The 7,569-nt window shown below is 37.5% G+C and overlaps 1 protein-coding gene across 1 annotated transcript in view; it reads left to right on the plus strand.

Annotated features, from left to right (window-relative positions):
* The first annotated feature begins 5,263 nt into the window (after positions 1-5,263).
* The window catches only part of FRS2 (fibroblast growth factor receptor substrate 2), a 40,691-nt gene continuing 38,385 nt past the window's right edge, over positions 5,264-7,569 (plus strand). The window contains exons 1-2 of the mRNA XM_006146168.3: positions 5,264-5,281; positions 5,371-5,465. The gene's annotated coding sequence lies outside the window, so the exon portion shown is untranslated. The remainder of the gene's footprint in view (positions 5,282-5,370; positions 5,466-7,569) is intronic.

A 7,569-nucleotide genomic window follows, 5' to 3' on the forward strand; every position in this document is an offset into this window, starting at 1 on the left:
GGTAGATACATCTTCATTAATTCTTTGAAGTTGAGAATATCTTTAAAAAAGAGATATTACAGATATAAGATTTTTAGACTAAAGTTCTGAAAATTGAAAATGTTGTGTTTGGAGATTACCGTTTATCAAAATATATATTTATGTTTTAATTTGTTGGAGTACATATGTACTTGCTGGAGAGAGACAGAAAGAGAGGGAAAGGGAGAAAGCATCCTTCTGAGAGGAGGATAAAGAAGAGATTGTGGTGTGATCAATTTCCCGTTAGGAGTCCTTTCTCTCTTTCCATCTCCCCTCTTGCCTTCTCTATCTGTTCCTGGGAAGCCCATGCACACTATAGCAAAGTAAAAAACAACCACAAAAAAAGATTAGCCACTGGGTTCATATTTTGTCAGCTTGAATCATTCATTATAAAGTTTCCCTTTACCGAAAGGTTTGTTTTTTTCTTTAGAATTATTTATTTATTAGGATTATTATTTTAATTTGCTATAGGGAATGTCCACTTACCAGAGAGAGAGAGGGAAAGTGAGAAAGCAAGCCACCAAGTCTGGGACTCGAAACGCGATTGACCATGTGGGAGTCCAGCTTCTTAACCGTCATACCACCTGCTGGCCTACCTGAAATTTTTTTTTTTTAAAGAATTGTTTTTTATTATTATTATTATTGTTAATATAATTTTTCACATGAGTTTTGCCAGAGAAAGACAGAGAGAGGGAGAGTGAGAAAGCAAGCTGCCAGGTCTGGGACTCAAACCATGGCCAGCCATGTGGGAATTCCTGCACCATAACCACCATGCCACCTGCTGGCCTGGCCTACCTAAAAGTTTTAATGACTGTTAATTCTTTTCTAGATGTGTTACTTTATTGAGAGTTGCCAAATGGTGATATTCTATAAAGAAGACCTCTCACTTATTGTTGAATAATTAATTACTCTGGGGTAATTTTCATATAAATTTACTAGTACTCAAACAATTTCCAGAGGTGACTATGAACTTTTATGTACTTAGTGTTTCAATCAATAGTGATTATTATTATTATTATTATTATTATTATTATTATTATTTTGGAGAGGTTTTTGCTATAGGGTGCGTGTGCTCGCCAGACAGAGAGAGAGAGAGAGAGAGAGAACTCACCCCACAGAGGGGATGCGCGCCACGCCGCAATCCCTTCTCCTCCATTCTCCTCTCGGGATCTTGGGCACGCACGCACACGTGCCCGGCGTGAGTTTAAGCCACCGGGTCCAGGACTCGAAACGTGTTTGACTACATGGGAGTCCAGCGACATAGCCATTGCGCCAACTGCTAGTCCCAGTAATTATTACTTTTTTGATGTTCAAATTGACTTACCTTTGGACAGTGAGCTCTTTGGGTCCTTCCGTTTGGCCTCTGTGTAATTTTTTTCCCCAAAAACTCTAGTAGTCATGGATGGCTTGTGTCCTAGTACAGTAAATATCTAGAAGTCTTGGTTGCTTTAAGTGGGAAATGCTGTTTAGAGGCCACAGTGTGAACTAGGAGTGTGTTTTATAGTGTAGTAATAACTGTTTCAAGACTTTTTCAAGGAACAAGGAGTAATGGGTATTTATTAGTGTAAAATGAATCATGAATCCTTACTGACATTCCAAGTCTAACGTCAAATTATGGAATTAAAAAAATATTTATTTTTAGTTTTTTTGCTTCAGGGCACATAAGCTTGCTGAGCAGAGAGGACAGAGTGAGAAATCACCCCTGGGGGATGATCATGCCATATCCTTTCACCTTCACCTTCAGTCTTCCCTTGGGATTTTGGGAACACATGCCTGGTTTGATTTTCAAGCTTCTGGGTCTGGGACTTGAACTGTGTGGTCAGCCATGTGGAATCCAGCACCTTAGTGTCCATGTCACCTGCTGATCCTACATTATAGAATTTTTACTTCCATGATTTTATATTTCAAATCTTTTTTTCTCTCATGTTGCAAATCGTGGCTTCTGATGACAAATATTATCTATTTGCTAACATTTGTAGTAACACTACTACTGTGAATATAGTTTAAGATTTTTTTTTTGAGTTCTTTTTTTCCTTTTGGATACATCCTATATAAGCATGTGCTGTTAACATTTTGTGTTTTAAAAGTACCTTGAAATAATACTATGTGTGGCTATGCCACACTGTATAACTATATAACTTTATATGTGTAGTATGGTATAGTCTGTTTTTTGTTTGTTTGTTTGAATTTGTTGCTTAATTTTATAGATTTTTTTTCCTTTCACAATTTTAAACAATTTTTAAATGATTTAAAAACATATCTTTAAAGTAAAATCTGTAAACAAGGTCTAGTCTGAAAAGTCTAGCTTCTGTGCCTGTCTCTTTCACACTGTTTTCTATTTTCTCCATAGATAACTAGTTAAAAATGATTTTGATTTATCCTTCCATGACTACTTTTTTGGGGGTGAGTAGGGGGAAGAATTATTTATTTAATTTTATTTATTATTATTATTATTTGATTTGACCAGAGAGAGAGAAAAAGCAAGCAAGCCATCAGGTCCTGGACTCAAACCACAGTTGACTTTGTGGAAGTTCAGAGCCTTAACCACCACATCACCTGCTGGCCTCTATGACTGCTTTTTTTTTAAATAATAATTTTTTATTTTATTTTTTATATATTCAATCACATTATTTAACTTACAAAGTGAACATTTCAATATGTGAACATTTCTTTCCAATCTAGTTGATCAAAATATCTTCAGCAGATAACACCACTACCTCCCTGTCCCGTCTATGCTTTTTGAAAGAAGAAAAAGGGGGCTAGGGGATGGCATAGCAGTTATGTTACTGGATTGCCACATAGCCTACTGTGGTTCAAGTCCTGGACTCAGTGGCTTGAAAATCACTCTGGGGAACCTGTGCACATGTGCCCAAGATCCTGAGAGAAGAATGGAAGCGAAGGGATTATGGCATGGCTATCTCCCCTAGCGGGTGATTTCCCAATTTCCCTTTCACTATCTCTGTCTCTGTTTCTCTGGCAAGTGCACATGATGTAAGGCAAAAAACTTTTTTTTTTTTAAAAAAAAAAGGAAGAAAAAAAAGAAAAGCAAATGTATACTTATATTTGTATTCTAGGTTTTTAAAATTCTATTTTTAGTTTAGCATAGGGCATGTGTGCTCACCATAAACAGAGTCAGTGACAACAGAGAGAGAGAAAATAAGAAATCACCTCCCAGGGGGATGGCCATGCCGCTCTCGTTTCTCCACCACTCTCCTCTCAGGACTCTGAGCACGCATACACATACCTAGCATGACTTTCAAGGTTCTGGGTCTGGAACTCTAGCCATGCAACTGGTCATTTGGAATCCAGCTGCCTTATTTTCCTTGCCTGCTGGCCCAGTAGTCTTAAGATTTTTTTACGAAAAGATTAGCATTTTGTGGAATGTCATTTATAGAATGAGAAGAAGGTAACTACTGGATTCCTCAAAGGTTATTCTTGAGACCTATTGCGGTAGCAAAATTTCACTCCTTATAAATGACTTGATTTAGCTGTCTCCATGACAAGCACTTCAAAAAACATACATGTTTAAAAAAGAAAAAGACCACCCACCTCATCTGCAATATTTAGCAAAACTACATATACAGCAGTTTTCCTTCTAGGAGTCTTTTTTAGAAAACTTTGGGGGGCCAGCAGGTGGCTCCGTGATTAAGGGGTTGGACTCCCACATGACAAACCACAGTTCAAGTCCCGGACCTGGTGGCTTGCTTTCTCTTTTTCCCTTTTTCTTTCTCTCTTTCTGGTCAAATTAAAAATAATAATAATAACAGGGACCGGCAGTTGGCATGGTTGGTTAAAGGTGCTGGACTCCCACACGACCAACCATGATTTGCGTCCTGGACCTGATGACTTTCTCTCTCTCTCTCTCTCTCTGTGTACCTCTCTGGTCAAATAAACAAATAAATAAAGTTAAATAAAGTAATTCTTTTAAAAAAAAAGATAATGAATAAAATAAATAATTTTTTAAAATATTAAAAAAAATAAACAACAACTTATGAGGCTAGCTGGTGGCATGTTTGTTAAGGAGCTTGACTCACATGATTGACCACAGTGCAAGTCCCGGGCCTGGTGGCTTGCTTTCTCACTCTCTCTTGCTCTCTCTTTCTCTTCCTCTCTTTCTCTTGTCAGCACTTGTGCCCTGTAGCAAATTTAAATAATAAGAATTAAAAATAAATGTATTTTTAACATTTGCTATAGAGTATGTGTGCTAGTTGGTAAGAGATGGGGGCGAGTGAGACAGCACCCTCAAGAAAGCCGTGGCCATGCCACAGTCCCTTCTCCTCCATTTTCCTCTCAGGATTTGAGCATGCAGGAGTTAGCCATGTGGGATCCAGCCACTGCAGCCACCATGCCACCAGCTGGCCCCCTTCCACGAGTCTTTACCAAAGCTATACTGACAAAATTATTAAGTAGCATGTGTCTTTGATCTGGTTCCTTGAAAGATGGGACCAGACCACTCATTGTCTTTTAATTTTGTTTTGTATTTATTGGGGGGGGGGCAATAATAGTGATGTAGCTGGCATTATCATGAATAATGTTAATTGTGAAAGAAATGGCATTTTGAGTCTTTGCCTTTTTTTTTTTTTTCTTTAATAAAGAGAGATTTTTGCTATAGGGTGTTTGTGCTTCCCAGAGAATCAGAAAGCGAGAAATTACCCCATCACCCCTCAGGGGTTATGGCCACATCACAATCCCTTCTCCTCTTGGGATTTTGGGCACGCACGCTCATGCGCCTGCTGTGAATTTTAAGCCTCCAGTTCCGGAACTCAAACTGTGGTTGACTGTATGAGAGTCCAGTGATGTAACCATTACACCATCTGCTGGTCTGAGACTTTGCTGTTTTAAACTACATACAGTTGAATATTTTATCAGTTGAAGCAATTTGTCAGTTTATTCATCTTTTAAGTAAATGTATACTGAACACTAAACAGCACAGCAATTATTATGCTAGGAGCTTGAAAGAGACTAGTAAATGAAGCCGACAAATCTTCTGGGGTTTATATTCTAGGTCTAAGGGGGAAATCGACTACAAACATAATAAATAAGTGATTAATTTATCATTTTCAGAATATGCAGTTCAGCGTGCCATCTGTGTATAGTGTCCAGAAATTATAAAGTCCTGTTGGGGGGAAGGCATCGAGGACTTTAGAGGGCTGGTCGTTTGAAACGATAGCCTATTTTCTATAGTTCTCACCTCACCCCCAGCCCTGTTAATGATGCTGTATTTTAGAGGATTGCTCACGAACTGTTGTGATAGTTATCTCTGGTCAGTACAATTTTGGTCATTGTCCTTAAAGATTGTTGTTGCTGTTATATTCAGGAGTAACATTCTTAATAATTGCACCTTTATTTCAGAAATGACCATTAAGAAGTAGATGCCCGGATACCAAGTGATGAAACAGTCCATTTGGTATAAAGTAAGATGCAGCTGTGGCTATTCAACCAGATTAGTAAGTGTGGTATTAGTAAATTCTTTTTTTAAACTTTATAGTTATTTTACCTACTTGAAAAACATTAATGAGAAATGTCGTGAGCATTCAAAAAGAGTCACTTTGGGTTTATGGTACAAATTCTAGCGTCTAGCTCTATAAAGTATATGTTTGTGTTATATACATTTTAAAGAATCATGACAATGTTGTGGAATCACAACTTTAAAAAAAATAGATGAAAAAGAATCCCTATAATGTCACTATCCAAATATAGGTACTTTTAATTTTTGGATGTTTTTTTCCCTTCCAGTCTTTGTTCTACAGTACTTGAAAAAAGTAATTTTGATCATGGTATTGTACAGTATGTTTTGTACATATCTTTTAAAATTAAATTTGTGTCAGATGTTTTTCCCTGGGATTAAGAATGTACTTTTTATTATGGAATTTATATATTTTTTAAAAAACTGTTTAGACTTCTTTCAGATTTGCATTTTATTGAGATACGATTTTTATACAGGGAAATGAATCTCGTTAGTGTATAATTCTCTGTTTGAACAAATGCATACACTCATATAATTGCCACCATGATCTAGATAAAATATTTTCATCATCCCAAAAGTTTCTTTTTGCCCCTTATAACCAATGCAGAATTCTTTTCTCTCTCTCTCTCTCTCTTTTTTTTTTTTTTTTTTTTTTTTTTAGATTTTGCTATAGGGCATGTGTACTCACCAGAAAGAAACAGAGAGAGGAAAAAGTGAGGAATCATCTCCCAGGGTATTGACCATACCATAGTCCCTTCTCCTTTGTTCTCTGCTTGGGGTTCTGGGCATGCTTGCACAGGTGCCTGGTGGATTTTCAGCCTGCCATGTCTGGGACTCAAACTGCAGTGGGCCATACAGGAGTCCAGTGCCTTAACCACTATGCCACCTGCTGGCCCCATGTGAGGTTTTTTATTGGGATGATGAAAGAATTCTGGAACTTCATGATGCTAGTAGTTACAAAACTTTGTGAGTGTATTAAAAACTGATGTCTAAAGGGATAAATTTTACAGTATGTGTATAAAAAAGTACTCTTCAGGATATCAAGTTTTGGAGAGAATAAAACCCACTTGAGTTAGTGTTGTGTAAGAATATGAAAATATCAAAAAAAAAAGAATATGAAAATATGCCACACCTCATTATCTGTCTGTCTCTGTCAGGCAAGTACACACACCTTGTGACAAAAATCTGAAGGAAAAAAAAAGAAAAAAGAAAAGAAAAGAAAAAGATTTGACATTAAGTTAATGCAATACTTTTTTACTTCATTTCATTTTATTTTTCAGTTTGTTAGAGGGCACATGTCACCAGAGTGAGACAGCACCCTCAGTAGGAAATGACCACACTGCACTCCCTTCTCCATTGTCTTGGGTTTGGAGACACACAGACACATGGTTGGGGTGTTTTCCATGCAGCCAGGTCCTGCACTTGAACAGCTCCGTCAGCCGTGAGGAATCTAGCCACCTTAACCACTTTGCCTCCAGCTGGCCCCTAAGTATTTTTACATAAAACAATAAACTTTGTAATAAGTATTTCTTTTTTTTTTTTGGAGAGGTTTTTGCTATAGGGCGTGTACACTCGCCAGACAGACAGAGAGAGACAGAGAGATAGAAAGTGAGAAATCACCCCCTAGGGGGGGATGATCACGCCACAATCCCTTCTCTATTCTTCTCTCGGGATCTTGGGCACGCACGCACATGCGCCCGGCGTGAGTCTTCCGGGACTCGAACCGTGGTGGACTATATGGGAGTCCAGCGACATAGCCATTACGCTAACTGCTGGTCCCTGTAATAAGTATTTCTATTTTGAATATTCTTTTTAAAGACTTACTTAATTTATTTTTATATTTACTATTCCAAGTTTATACATTTGTTCATTTAACCAATGTCTGCTTTTTAAAAAAATTCATTTTAATTTTATTTATTTATTCATTCATTTTACTTTGACCAGAGAGAGAGAGAGAGCGTAAGAAAGCAAACCACCAGGTCCAGGACTTGAACCGTGGTCAGTTGCATGGTAGTGTTCAGCACCTTAACTACTTTGCCCCTTGCTGGCCCCCTGTTATTATTTTTAAAAATTTGATCAGAGAG

The sequence above is a fragment of the Tupaia chinensis genome, unplaced genomic scaffold, assembly GCF_000334495.1.
Source record: "Tupaia chinensis unplaced genomic scaffold, TupChi_1.0 Scaffold000168_1, whole genome shotgun sequence".
NCBI classification, from domain to species: domain Eukaryota; kingdom Metazoa; phylum Chordata; class Mammalia; order Scandentia; family Tupaiidae; genus Tupaia; species Tupaia belangeri.